General features: G+C 41.2%; 1 protein-coding gene and 1 pseudogene across 2 annotated transcripts in view; both read right to left on the reverse strand.

Annotated features, from left to right (window-relative positions):
- Positions 1-15,913, reverse strand: part of PLPP4 (phospholipid phosphatase 4) — a 153,317-nt gene that overhangs the window by 18,219 nt on the left and 119,185 nt on the right. The window lies entirely within an intron of this gene.
- LOC106734417 (60S ribosomal protein L9 pseudogene) lies at positions 8,447-9,069 on the reverse strand (annotated as a pseudogene).

A 15,913-nucleotide genomic window follows, 5' to 3' on the forward strand; every position in this document is an offset into this window, starting at 1 on the left:
CCCCAGAGAGAGAAAAAAAAAAAAAAAAAAAAAAAAAAAAAAAAGAAAAAGAAAAAGAAGAAGAAGGAAGGAAATAAAGAAAGCTATGTGAGATCCAGCCACCTTAATCACCAGGCCTTTCTCTCTTTTAAAACAGAATATTAAACAGGTTTATTCTGGTATAAAACTGAAGCAAAAGTAAGAAAACGCAAACATGAGTGGTGCATTCACCGAATCATTTCTGAATAATGATTAGCACTCAAATAAACAGCCAAGTATGCCAACATTTATTAAATATCCTACTTAAAGTAAGACTATGTGAGAAACTGCAGTGTCCAGCCCTGCTCAAGATAGTTTGGTATGACGGAAAGGTATTAAGCGATTTACAGGTATTTCAAAATAGCCCCAACTGGCCTCCATCCCTGCAAGCACACAGTTTCTTCATCCCCATCCTCATCCACTTTGCTCTTCTCCTTCTACTCATTTACATCTCCCATGAGATATCAGAGCTGGACAGTTGGCTCCATCCTGAGCTCTTACAGGAGGAATAATGTACTTTCCACAAATTGGGCAGCTTAGCAAATCTATCCATCTAATTACACTAAATGTAAGGAGCATAAAATAACTGCCCTGGAGCTGTGTAGGGTTGTGGATGAAAGCCTCCAAGATTTGAGTCAGAGGAAAGGCATTCCCAAGTGTTGCCAAATTGGCATCTCTTAAAAAAAGAGACAGAAAAAAAAAAGTCAGTGAGCATAGGGTCAATGTTGAGCAGGAATTTTTGTGTGTCCTCATAAAAAAAGGACTAGGGAGCCCTTAAGACAGATGAGTCATCAGCTCAAGTGGCCAATACCTCCTGCATCTTTGGGCACAATCAAGGGAGGGAAATGGGAAGGGGCTGATGAAACACTCCACCATCAAGACCTCAAGCAGGTGGTTCAGGGTGAGCTCCTCAGCCTCCACCTGATCTCATCTTCCCCAGCAGCTCTCCTTTGGCCAGCTTTGACACTTACTCATTCCTCAGAGAGCAGGTAATAGTAGTCTCCCTGACAGAGAGGAAGCCAGGACTCGTACTGCAGCTCCCATGAAGTGGTGAAGCCTCTGCTTCTTCGAAAAGGAGGGGGGATTTCAAGGTACTTTTATTTATTTTTTTTTTGAGAGGTTTTTTTTTGTGCTATAGGGTGCGTGCGCTTGCCAGACAGAGAGAGACAGAGAGACAGAAAGCAAGAAATCACCCCCTAGAGGGGATGGCCATGCCGCAATCCCTTCTCCTCCGTTCTTTTCTCGGGATCTCGGGCATGCATACACACGCGCCCGGCGTGAGTTTTAAGCCACCGGGTCTGGGGCATGAACTGCGGTCGACTATGTGGGAGTCTAGCGACATAGCCATTACACTAACTGCTGGTCCCTCAAGGTACTTTTTTAAAAGTTTATTTATTTCTTCCATGATCAAAACAGGCAGAGAGCACCTCCCACAGGATCTTAATGCCATCACCCACCTCAGCCTTTAGCCATCTCAGAATCATGGGCCAATGCATGCCTGGTGTTCTCAGGTAAGTATCTAGACTTTAATCAGGATTTGAACTTCACATGTGGATCCAGCCCTGTGGCTTTGTATTTCACCACCATGCCACCATCCACCCTCCGAGACATTGTTACCATAGGGAGGGCACCACCGTGTCAGCCCTCCAAGACAATTTTTAAAAGGCAAGTGCAATGTCTTGATCCCGTGAACAGCAACAACAGCCAATCTTCTTTGACACAGGTTCTTGGGCCTTTGGACCTATTTTAAGGCATCACCGTGTGCCCTTACTTTTCTAGGTGACATGATAAGGCTCTAATTTCACTCTAAATTTTAAGGTCATCACTTTCTAACTGACATTTATATAGTTACTGAACCAACAAATGTCCTTTGACAAAGGACTCAGAGGGTGATTCCTTCTGGCCCAGGAGGCACATCTGAGTTAAGAGAAACTCTGCTCTTTTGCACTCCTGCTTGTCCAATAACTATTGAATACATAAAAATTAGACTCTACTGAGCCATACCAACTTAATGTAATTCTACAGTTTTTCTGACACTTTCTCCTGTGATTTAAAAGGTTTGGGACCAAGATGCAATCTCCCATGAATCATCTAGCTCAGATCCTAGAACTCTAAACTATCAAAACTCAGATTCAACAGAGAGCAATAGAAAACAAAAAAGTTGTCCAAAACAAAAAAAGGGCTTCCAAAGTCTAGTCATAAAACAGCCATACAACATCCTATTCACTTTTCAAAGAAACATGCATTTCAGACACTGCGTTTAAGACATGCATTTAAGATCCTTTCATCTTAGTGTCAGGCAAGTTAGATGATGCTCATTCCAAGTGAGTCTCTCTCTCCGCCTCCCTTTAAACACAGTCCTAGCTTCCAATCAAGAACCAAAACTGACCAAAAAAAAAAAAAAAAAGGGAACCAGCAGTTAGCGTAATGGCTATGTCACTGGACTCCCACATAGCCGACCGTGGTTCACATCCCAGACCCGGTGGCTTAAAACTCACGCCGGGCGTGTGTGTGTGCGTGCCCAAGATCCCGAGAGGAGAATGGAGGAGAAGGGATTGTGGCATGACCATCCCCCCTGGGGGGTGATTTCTCGCTTTCTGTCTCTATGTCTCTCTCTGTCTGTCTGGTGAGCACACGTGCCCTATAGCGAAAATCTCTCCAAAAAAAAAAAAAAAAAGAACCAAAACTGAGACACCCCAGTTTGGGAGAATGACCAGCAGACTGCATGCTCCTCACAGGCATTAGCGTAATGGCTATGTCACTGGACTCCCACATAGCCGACCGTGGTTCACATCCCAGACCCGGTGGCTTAAAACTCACGCCGGGCGTGTGTGTGTGCGTGCCCAAGATCCCGAGAGGAGAATGGAGGAGAAGGGATTGTGGCATGACCATCCCCCCTGGGGGGTGATTTCTCGCTTTCTGTCTCTATGTCTCTCTCTGTCTGTCTGGTGAGCACACGTGCCCTATAGCGAAAATCTCTCCAAAAAAAAAAAAAAAAAGAACCAAAACTGAGAAATGAGCATTCAAATATATAGACAGGGTAAAAATATTTTGGAAAGTAGGGATTTTGAATTAGGGTAAATATATTCAGCAACAAAAAATATCAGTTGGAAACCTTCCAGCCAGTGTGGTAAGAGGATATTAAGAGTCTACCTGGCCTTGGTAACAAACTTGTTCTTATGTTCTCCAGAATTTGAAAGACACACACACACACTCCTGCATTACTGATGGAAAAGAGGCAGGCACAGTGACCTGTGGAAAGAGCAGATGTCCCTTTGCTTTCAGAGCCTGTAGCAGGTTTTCTTGGCTAGAAGCTGCTGACTATAAATATTTATATGTTGATTTGGCTATAAAAAAGCAGCGATGTTGTAAACTAGGAAGAAGATGAAAGATGATGGTTTCCCACCCTGGACCTGGCATTTGAGAGGCTCACATGGCTATTGTCAATGAGAGTAGATAACCAAAGCATCACAATACAAAGAGCTGGGGTCTAGCGGAGGTGGTGTAAATAGGAGGGTGAGTCTACACAGTGGCTAAGGTCATAAGGGAGTCCAGGTTTGGTTCCCAACTTGATCTAATACAGGACAGACATGGTGGCATATGCATAGGGTCCTACCTATAGGGAAGTAGGGGCAGGAGGATGGCAGCATGGTGAGATCTTGCCAATACCTAGCTCATTATCTCTCGTTTTTCACCCCTATCCTGAACACACATTCTCTCTCTCATAGAAAAATAAATTTTTATAAAGGAGCTGATATACTAGATGACATCATGTGTGTCCCGTTATCTGCCTCTCGGTGACACTGTAAAGGAATCATTGATCCTTCTCTCCACTACCCAGGTGAACTGCCACAGGTTTACAGCTCTGCCTTTACAAAGAAGGGCTATTATTGAGCTAGTTTAGGTGCAGTAACATGGTTTTTCCCTTCCTTCCTCCTCAGTTGACATTTCAACCAAGTAGAAAATATTAAAATCCTAATGATTACAAGAAAAAAAAAGTGGCATACACACACACACACACACACACACACACACACAAATCTTTAAAAGCAAATGAGGCAGAATCAGGGAAATAGACCCTGCTTATCTTATTATATTTTTCACTTTTGCTAATTTTAATAAATTTCTCCAAAGTGATCATTTCCAGCACTGAAGACAGAATTGTTTTCTGATGAGGCAATGTCGACAAACTTTCCATTTTATTATTATCAAAGAGTTAGTATCTTTCTCTCCACAATAGATAAGACCAACACCAGGTAGGTGAATGAACCTTAATGTTGAAGGACTTTTGCAGGAGGGTGGCAATTGTATCTCCACAAGGCCATCTGAAATCAGGGCTGAAGACTGTGGGAATCAAACCTGCTGGTCAATGACCACTGAGCCCTCAGAAACAGGAGCATGATGCTGGGAGACAGGGGTTCTGGTCCCATATTGATTCATCAGCAGAATACATGATATTGAACAGGTTGTTTTCCCTCTCTAGGCTTCAGCATTCTCTGTAAAATAAGAGGCTGAACCACAAGGTGTCACTTCAGCATGCCTATGGGTGCTGGGAAGACAGTGAGGACAAGTAAAGCAGACACTAGTCACCTTTCTTGCAACAGAAAACCCTCTTGGCTTATCCTTTATTATGCCACTGTTGCTAGGAACTCAGCTCCAAGAAATACTTTACTTTCTGAAGAAAAAAATACATAAATAAATAAATGGCTCATGTATGATGAAAATGGCAATTAACACCTGGTCTCACCGCCGGGAGACAATTAGGAGTGGTAAAGACTAAGGTGAACTGGAGAGGATCCACCTCTCTAAAGATGCAGGCCTGCTGGGGTCTGCCTCATGGAATGCAGTTCTCTGTGTTCCCATCAGTTTTGATCTTCTGTTAGAATAAGGAAATCCTGATATTTATGAGAAATGTCTCTATTTCTAAATATTAACAATTCAAAAATTAATACAATTCAGGCCAAACAAAACTCATCTGCAAACCAACAGCACTGGATCTATAGGCTGCCAATTCGAGACCTCACTCAAGTCCTGCTTTCCAGAGCCTACTACCTAAATGCATCTGTAAGCCTAAGTGTAAACTATACTATCAAGGGGCCAGCAGCTGGCATAGTGGTTACAGTGAGGGAGTCCCACATGGCTGACCAAGGTTTGAGTCCTGGATTTGGCAGCTTAAAAATCTTGCTGGGAAGATGGATGTGTTCCCAAAATCTCAGGAGGAAGATGGAGGGAGAAGGTATTGTGATGTGGCCTTACCCCTGGTAGGTGATTTTTCATTTTCTCTCTCACTGTCTTTGTCTCTCTCCAGTAAGTGCACGTGCTCTGTGGCAAAAATCTTAAATAAAAAAAATTACACTATTAATTTGCTCCAACTCTCCACATTAAAGAATCACTTATAAGTTTAAGGTGATTTTATTTTAAACAATAGCAATAACAAATTAAATTATTCAGGTGACTTAGGTTCTAAACAATCCATTTGATTGTAGAGAACCGTGTATTATCAAAGACCAAAGGCCTTTTTGTTTTTCTTAGAGGTTTATGCCTTAGGGCATGTGCTCTCACCAGAGAGAAAGAGACAGAGACAGTGAAAGGGAAAGTGAGAAATCACCTCCTGGAGGGTGGTCATGCCACAATCTCCTTTTCTCCATTCTCCTCCTAGGATCTTAGGCACACACACACACACACACACACACACACACACATACACGAGCCTGGTGTGATTTTCAAGCCATTGGATCCGGGACTTGAACTGCGATCAGCTATGTGAGAATCCAGTGATATAACCACTATACCACCTGCTGGCCTTGAAGAGCAAGGGCCTTTGAGGCAGACTGGGTGAGGGTGCTCAATTCTGCTACTTACTCCTATGTGAGCTCACCTCTTAGGGCTTCAGTTTCCTCATCGGTACAAAAGGGTTAGTAGCAGTCAATTCATAAAGTTATTGCAAGGCTCATTTGACTGCTTAGCATAATACTAAGAGTGATTCCACACCTAATATTGAGGGCTGTAACAGCCACTGATGTGCATGGCCTCAGCTCTGCAAAGCTCCATTTTGAAAAAGAAGCTTTCAGAAAATCCACTTTCACAATCTACAGTTCTTTAGTTATATAACTGCCTATTTACTTAGAGATGTCAAGGGCCAGGTTCTCAGGCTTAACTCTGCAGTCCCCAAGGCTCAATGTAGATGCTGGTTAATATATATTTTTTAATTTAAGTTTTTTAAAAATTTATTTTATACATTCAATCACTGTACAAAAGCTTGTAAAATGAGTTTTCCCAGCATGAATACACTGCCACTAGTCCAGTTAAAGATATTATCATGCACATTATCATCAACAGATAATCCTCCATTTCTGTGTCCCTTAAATGTCTTGCTTCACTATTTTTCTCCTTGATTCCAAGACTCAGTGAGAGTCTTCATGGATATATTTCTCCCATCTCACTTTGCAGAAAGCCTGAAGCTCTCCGATGAGAGGGCTAGACAGCCGGGAAGCCATTCCTGTGCTAAGTGATCTATCATATAGGTTGTCCTCTGAGACACCTCAGAAGCAAGTTCATTGAGTTACGTTCTATTTTAATGTCCTGTCATCCCAAATCCTTTAATATGACTAGTTTCTCAATTTGTCATTTCAATTTTATAGTTTCTCACTTCATGATTTCTGCCAAGCTAAGGTACTCCTTCAGTTTTCTTTTTCTTGACAAATTATATTCACTCATATTCTAAATTATTGATTTATATATTGGGTTGTCGGAAAAGTTATGATGTATTTTTCTTTGCAAAAATGCATCATGACTTTTTCCGACAACCCAATATTTTAACTTTTTAAAAAGCCACAAAAATGGGACCAGCAGATGGCATAATGGTAACTTTTTAAAAAGTCACAAAAATGGGACCAGCAGATGGCATAATGGTTATATTGCTGGACTCCCATGTAGTTGATCGTGATTAGAGTCCTGGACTCAGCTACTTAACCTCACACTGGGCACATGTGTATGAGTGCCCAAACCCCCAAGAAGAGAATGATGGAGAAAAGAATGCAGCACGGAAATCCCCCTGGTGGAGGGTGATTTTTTGCTTTCTTTCTCTCTATCTCTCTGGCAAGTGCACATACCCTACAACAAAAATCTCTCTCTAGGAAAAAAAAAAGCCACAATAGACTGCTATAATTCTTAAAATGAAGGTCCACAGACATCTATAACATAAGCCATAGAGTCTGAAGAAGGACATTAAGGACAAAAATGGAGAGGCAAAGCATTAATGGGACAAAGAAATGGGGCATTAATTGTTGAAGATAACTTTATAGTATTCTCTCCTGGACTGGGGAGAAATGTAAACATGTTGGAATATTCACTTTGCAAACTAAATGACGATTGAATATATAAAAGAACTTAAAATAAGATAAAAATAAATAAATAAAAAAACAAAAAAACAGAGTTTCAGAAAAGACAGTCATTTATTCCTCATGAAATTATCAGCAGATTATTACATCTGACTTAGCTATCCAATCAGTATTACAATTTCAAGAGAAAACTTGATGAAAATTACATAATAGACTCAACTCTGTACCTACAGTGGTTTAAAATTTTTTTTGTCATTTTCCCTCCAATCCTTTAACAACAAGATTGTGTTGCTCTGATAAAGAAGACAAAAAGTTCATCAATAATGGAAGAAAGAGAATGCTCAAAACCCTTGAAATCTGTCATGCCAATGACTTCTTTAATGTTTCTTTTAAAGACAAGAGTTCATTACAATGACTGTACCACAACAAGTTTAGAAGTATCCATTAATTAAATTAGATAATTTAGGAGAAAGGATTCAAGTCTGGATTTATCTGAAGTATTCATACCTCAGTCCTTTTCTTTGTACATGTATAGCTATGTAGGCACAGGTCCCACTAGTCTACAAGGTCTGTGATAGCAGAACTTATACTATCTTCTTTTTTTTTTTAATGGCAAAATTCTTCTTTATCATGACACAAACTACATCTTGTAGCTCGTAGTAAGGCTTTTATCACTTTGTTCCACTTCTCAGGTATCTCTTTACAAGTGACTAGGAAGCGTCTTTACCAAATATAAATTGACGGCATGGTAACATTAGCCTCAGGATCTTCCTCAACCTCTTTATCTATGAACAGCCACATTCCCTGATATCATATTTTTCTTGCCTGAAATATCCTTGCTATTCCTTCAAAAACCAGATTTAAGCCATTTGTTCCTGCGAAGAAAAACTAGATAAAAAAAATTTCTGATCAGGAATTCTGTATTGTTCTTAGCATATTCCTATTACTAGGAGTAATTCTTTATTCCTTAGTTGCTTACTTGTCAAGTAGTTGGAAAAAGATAATCAGTTTAAGAAAGTTTCAAATCAATCGTTGTCTATTATTATCTTTAAAATGTCACATGAAGGCCTTAGAAATTATCCGGCTTGTTACTGTAGTTGGAAAACTCTTAGATCTGATGAGACATAGATCTCAGAGACATAGATACCATCCAAGAATTTTCTTATATCCTTATTTTTAACTGTGGTGGCTTGCTGTATCAAAGCAGCTGAATTTGAAACAAGTTCAATATCATTGCCTTCAAGGATCAACTCATCTTTCTGGGCTTGACATACTGAACAAGCAACACCTGGTCTCATTCGAACTCTCTCGATGTATTTTTCACCCAAGAAATTTCGGATTTCAACAAGAGACCCATTCTCCTGAATAACAACGTTGATGGGGAAATGAGCGTACACAGACCTCATCTTGTAGCGGAAGCCCAACGTAACACCCTTGATCATCTTCTGGACGTGACTACAGATGGTGCGAACGGTCGCCAACTCCTTTCTGTTTCCCCACCATTTGTCAACCCGCAGTCTCCTCTTCTTTTTCCCAAGGAGGCTGAGCTCGACATTGATGTGGTTGAAGTCCCTCCGAGCTCGACACTGATGTGGTTCAAGTCCCTCCACAGGGTTCCTCGGGGTCCCTTCACGATGATGGTGCATCCCTTCAGGGTGATGTCGACTTTCTGGGGAATGTCGACCATCTGGTTGCTGAGAATGGTCTTCATCCTCGCAGTAGGTGCAGCAAAGAGAGCTATAATATCTTCTTCACCTTTGTACCAATTGAGTCTCACATACTGATTGGCACATAGCAGATACCTAATAAACACATGATGAAGGAAGGAAGGACTAGGTCTAATGGTACATTATTGCCATCTACTTATTCATTCCTTATCTCAACACCTACTTATTAATGGCCTCTCTAAGCCAGGCACTTGGCTGGACCCTGGTGATAGGAAGACACATAAGACCTAGCCCCTGCCCTGGAGGAGATTTACTGGGGAAAGGAAAATTGGAATAACCCAAGAGGCTCCATGCAGGAAGTAAGACTGGATCCTGGAGAACAAACAAAGGAATGAGGATTTAAGATAACCTCCATTATTTGGAATCCAGAGGTTATATTCACTCAACCCTGCAGTAGAGTTACCTGTGACTCCAGCCAGGGCCAGAATGGCCAACATCCTCAGGTGGAGGTTACTACTAATCTCTCTAGTACCATCAGTTTTAAGATTTAACAAGATCTGGTATGTTGCTGAAAGCCTAAAAGTTATTTGATAGGACAAATGAGATGGTTGGACCCTAAGTGCACTGAGGAAAGCAGACTGAATCAGACTGTTGAAACCAACACCACTTGACTGTTCTATCTAGAGTAATGGAGAGGACCATCATGACCTGGTAGATACAACCCTAGAGAGGTAACATAACTTGAGAAGCTAAAGGTAGTCAGAGGTAGAGTGGTGATTTACACACAGGTGGGATGTGCCCCTACAGAACAGTTGGGTGGAACTAGGTGTATATCCAGGCCCCAGTTTCCTATTTGTGTGACAGAAGGCATGGATCTTAACTCCTGAAATTCAGCCTTGCCATCTGTAAAGTGAACAAGCTGACAGCTATTCATCAGAGTGATTTGGAGAACTGATGATGAAGTGTCCATGATTCCCTGGACAAAGCGCCTGGCACACATTAGGCCCTTGGTAAAAGTCTCATTTCTTTTTACTTCTCTCTGCTTCTTCTCCCTTATGTTCTTTCTCCAAACTGTCCCAAGTGAATCTGAGAATATGCAAGAAGAAAAGAATCAGAGGTACATATAAAGATAATGAGAATGTGAGCCCCATGGTACCAGGACTTTGTGTGCATATTGCCATTATACACCTAAAACCAAGAACTGTGTCAGGCACATCACTGGTGTCCAAAAAATACAAGTGAATGAAAAAGTCAAGGAAAAGGAGGAATAGATGGATAATATGAACACTGGACCAAATAATGTGCAGAGTTCCTGGGAGTTCTGGGCAACACAGTTGTTTGTACTCCTTTTCCACCTAGCTAACTCTTCTCATTCTTTTTTTTTTAACAGCTGGTAATCAATTTATTAAAATAGTTGACTTAACCATCTGCAATAGTGACTTCAACCTCAACTCCTGGATCAATACTGATGGAAGTAATCTGTTTAACAATCTCAGAAGGACTGTGCAAATCAATGAGTCGCTTGAGGATTATCATCTGAAAACAACTCTATGTTTTAGAACCTTCACCACAAGATGTTTTTCTTGTAGTGATTTTCAGAGTCTTGGTAGGCATCTGATCTGGTCCTTCCACTCTGAGATTCTTTTCCTTTGTACCTCTGATTAGGTCAGCACACACTTTCTCCAGGGACTTTACATTGCAGCTAGTAATAATTCTAATTCGGTGAATGACCACCTCTGTCTGGCTCCATAGGTGCTTTTCTAGTATCTTTAAAGATGTACAGTAATTAAATGTTTAAAAATAAACAACTTCATTCTCATTGTGGCAGTATTAAAAGGTATGTTCTTTTAGGAAAAAAAAAAGACCATGAGTGATGTTTCTAAATCCACTGGACACAACTCAACCTTTGTTTTGCTACATATCTGAGCAGTAATCAATGTGGTCAGTCATCAAAACATAAATAAATAAATAAGGCCATGGCTGTGGTGCGACTTCCTGACCAACTTGTTCCTTGTCGACAGCAAACAGTGGTGAGTCAGGAGCAGGTTGACCAGAGCTCTGGGGGACCAGAGCTCTGGGGGACCTATGTCTGCGTCTTCCACAAAAAAAAAAAAAAAAAAAAAAAAAAAAAAAAAAAAAAACCCCTTTTCCTTTTTTAAATCCCAGTCTAAAAAAAAAAAAGCAAAAAAGCAAAAAAAGTAAAGCTCCTTCTCATTCTTGAAATCTCAGTCTAAATGTTACATTCTCAGAAGCCCTTCCTGGTCCTGCCAATAGGTGTAACAAGCTGTTATTGAACTTTGAATCTGCCACTCCTCACTCACTGTGTTTATTATCGCTATTTTCATTTAGGTGACTGTCCAGCATCAGCCTCTCTCTTACTAGATTCTCAGCTCCCTGAGGACAGAAGTCATATCCCTGTACCTGCATTTACTATGAGCTCAATAAAGGTACATATTGGGTGAATGAGTAAAGATCTGATGATAGAGAATGTTTCACAAAAGGAAGAGACAAGGATGCACACAATGGAGGGGAAGAAGGGTTGAACTCAGGCTTGGAATTATACTGACTCCAAGTAGCGCATAGGAGGGTGATGAGCTGGGGCCCACACTGAATTCTTCTTTACCACACCCTGAGCCACAGGACATATACACAGCCTCTTTCTCTCTCTCTCTCACAAACACACACACACACACACACATGCACATGCACACGCACACACACACACACACACACACACAAACAATTCCCTGGGCTCTCCCTATAAGGATGATCCCAACATCCTCCCAGGGCCTTTGGAACAGGGGTCCCTCTGTTCTCCAGGAACTGATGGCTCCCTCTCAGAAATCTTGGCCAAACTCCAGGGAACAAGGTGAGAAGTTCTCAGAGCGCTAAGATAAAATGAAGTTACAAAAAAAAAAAAAAAAAGGCAACATGAGATTTTAAGGATTCGAGGGATGGGCAGGTAGAGCAGTGTTTCAATGGGCAACATGAGATTTTAAGGATTCCAGGGATGGGCAGGTAGAGCAGTGTTTCAATGAACTTGAAAAGGAGGGAAGTGCCAACTGGAGCAGGCCTCAGAGTGATCCCTCAGAAGTGCTGAACACCTCCCATCACCAGGTACTGTGCTCCAGGCTTTCATTACCTGGATCCACCCCATCCCCAAACAACACAATGACATGGTCATATGTCCATTTTATGGATGAAAACTGGAGGTTCAGAAAGTTCAAATTAGTCATCTAGTTTAATACAGCCCTTCAGAAACTGAATTCTCTTTAAATAGAACAAAAATCACAGTTATATTTAGCATCATTGCAGTTACAGCGCTGTTAACTGCCCATTTGCGTTTATTACTCCTGTAGGAATGGGCCCAGAAGGATCACCACTGAAGTTCTAGGACCTAACACTGCCTGGCAGTGGGAGATGATCTCTGCCTACACAAGAGAGACACATAAATGGACTCTAAATTAAGAAGATCTACTACCCCTAAGGGGTCTGGCTCAAATGCTGACCACATGGTGCCTGAATGAACATATAAATGATAGAGATCATCTTTTTATTCCACAAACATAACTGGGATCTACTAAGTACCCTGGCAACAGGTCGAGTTCCTTGGGGGCAGAAAGACATATACAACCATGAAAGAGCATGTACGTCATCCTCATCCTCTGTTTCTACACAGGGTAACAGGGCTACTTGAGCCAGAAGAGAGTCCCATCTCATGATAGAAATGGTTGTACAGCCTTGTGTGAGAATGAGCAATGGGAAAAAGGAACCAAAAAGCTCATAATTAGTTTGAAAGCAAATGTCAGAGGCAGCAAATGCAAACAGAAAAAAGCAGACTTTAAACTCTTTCTATAACCCCAGTTTGCATCTTCAAAGAGAATTTTTCCCTGAAAAAAAAATATTCAGACACAATGCACATAACACGCAGAGGAAGAATAAGCATAGCAAAGAAAATTGACTGAGGGAAAACAGTGGCTCTGTCCTTCTGTTAAGCCACAGGAGGCACAGATCCTGGGAGTGAACAGTACAAGGATGACAAGGATCAGTGGAGGAGGGTTAAGGGTTTTTACAAGACAGAAGCCACTTTGGCTCCCCCTACTCTCCCCACACGGCTTCAGGGAAAAAGCTGATGAGGAATCACCAATTTTACTCCTTGCTCTAGAGAGAGCTGGGAATGGTCACAAGGATGGGGAATGTCACATATCAGAGCATCCTAAATCCCCAGGATAACTCTTCCTTTTTATAACCTTGATGATATGCCACAATAATCTGAATCGTAAATATAAGAATAAGCCTTCACAAAGGGGAAATTACCTTTTTTCATAATGTCATTAAGGAAGTTGATAAGAACATGGTCAAGATTCAGATAAAGGTAATATTTTATGAAAAATTATCTCATTTTACCTCCAAAGGACATAGAAGAGCCTATATCTGATGGCGGAATTTGAATAGTAATGCACATGTCTGAGAAACACCTGGAAAGACTATTGCCATTGATTTGCCCAAAGAGTTCATCAGATTATCCTCCACTTAGGTGGCAGGTACTTCAGGAGCCCTTGAAGTCTTTTGTTTTTTGGAGAGGTTTTTGCTATAGGGCGCCTGTGCTCACCAGACAGAGAGAGAGAGACAGAGAGATAGAAAGCGAGAAATCACCCCCCAGGGAGGATGGCCATGCCGCAGTCCCTTCTCCTCTGTTCTCCTCTCGGGATCTTGGGCATGCACGCACACATGCCCGGCATGAGTTTTAAGCCACCGGGTCCGGGACGTGAACCACAGTTGACTACATGGGAGTCCAGAGACATAGTCATTATGCTAACTGCTGGTCGCATCCCTTTAAGTCTTAATGACTGCTTTTGCCTTGCCATCTTTGGAGGAAGTGGCTTCAACTCCTTCTGCCTTTTATGAGATCCTTATACCACCTGCCATATGGTTCGTCAGGGAAAAACAATTCTTGGAGCCTGTCCTAGCAGCCTTGACTAGGGATACCCATCTACACAGGACATAGGAAACATAAGCGGGCTCTGAATTACGAGTATCTGCTACTTCTGAGGTTGGCTCAAATGCTGACCAACAGGGATAGTCTATGATGGGTGCTGTCCACGCTGCCCAATCAAGTGTTCTCATAACTACCACATAGGAGGAAAAGGAAAGCAGATGAACTTCAAATTTCTTTCTTGAGCTAAGCTAGGCCATTGTTTTGGTTACTGAACAAAACTGAAGTAAATTCCAGTCTCACAAGCTCTAAGTGACCAAGTAGCTAATGAGTCAACTTCCAAAGCTTCCTTCTGCTTATTTTTTTATGACAATAAATTCCTCAACCCTAAGACCATCCAAACTCATCTTGCACATCTCAAGGGTGACTGAAAATAGGACAAGGAGCCTCATTTATTTGACATATCCAAAGGCTGTCTCATCTCTTACCAACATAATCAAACTAAAATAGATTAATTGTATTTTAAGTTTATTTGAGAATTATGGATTTTTAAAGTCAGGAAGGTCATTTTAAATTTGGAAAAGCAAATACATTGCATTTTCATCTCCCCTGACCTTTGCAGACACCACTTAATGATCAAGGGGCTCTTCACTGACAAAAATCAGTTCTGGGCTTAGAAACTCCCTCAAGAGAGTGTCTAAGCAATGACTGTGCCTCAGGCAACAAAGTGAAATCTATTTGTTGGCTTCTTTCAGTCATTTAATACAATATTCTCACAAAACAGAACTCTCCCAGGTGTTAGAAGACTGGGGCTCCAAATCAGAGTAGTGTCCCCACAGTGGGTCTCATTTACTCACTGAATGAGGATAACAAAAACATCTACCTCAACCAACTCTCAAATTACGTGGTATTTGTGACAATATTTAGTAAATAGATACTCAACATACAAAGGAAAGGTGTTGTTATTAGGAAAACGGAAAAAATGAATATCTGTAAATATCAAATACAAAAACAGTCTTGAACCCACATCTGTCTGCTTCTAAGCCCAAGTTATCTTTTTTTTTCAACACAGAAATATCTAATAATTACCAAATCTAAGATTTCTATCTCTTGTAGCATAACAGACTATATATTTCATTTGAAATAATGACATACTGGATGAAATACAAAAACAAACAAGAATCTTTTAAATATATTAGTGCAGTAACACAAAGAGAAGAAGGAATGAAAACAGACTCTAGGAAATGGAGCCTAAGAACTGTAGAGGCAAGGAAACGGCAGAGCCAAACTGGGCCTTGAGTGCATCTGAAAAGCCTGCAGACCTTGAGCTTCTCTTTCAACATCTCCATGGAGCAGAGGGGTGAAGAGACAAAGTCTCAGGTCTATTTAAAGTAGAAAATATAACAGAAGATTCCATAATAAACCTTGTCTCCAATGACAACACAACTTGATTAGAGTAAGAAAAGAAGACTGCCCTTCAGAAAGAAATGGCAAGGAAACTTATCTGTCTCTTTCTTTGTGAAGAGATTTCATAACTACAAGCCAACTGTCATTGGCTTTTTGCTGTCTTGCTCATGTGTCTCGGATTATCTCCAAAGTGGAGAATTAATTTTGAGTGGTCCTACGTAGATAGTGCTCTCAGACAACTGGTAAAATTCATCTCTGGAGGAATTCTACTTCAATCCAAACACCAAAATATTCCCCAAAAGTAAAAGCCCAGAGTAAAAGTACTCAAACACAAAAGATTTGTGAGTAATAACCAGTAGGAAAAACAACGACTTTAGATATTGTAATTACAAGACAAGTGATATAAAATGACTATTTGTAATATATAGCTGAGCTTAAAAATGCTGAGAACAGGCCCTGGGGACCCCGCGCGCTGAGCGAGCGCCGCGCCGGGCGGGCGGAGCAGGCCGCGCCGGCCCACACACGGACCGGCCGCGGGTCTCCCG

This window comes from Tupaia chinensis, unplaced genomic scaffold (assembly GCF_000334495.1).
Source record: "Tupaia chinensis unplaced genomic scaffold, TupChi_1.0 Scaffold000113_1, whole genome shotgun sequence".
Taxonomy (NCBI): domain Eukaryota; kingdom Metazoa; phylum Chordata; class Mammalia; order Scandentia; family Tupaiidae; genus Tupaia; species Tupaia belangeri.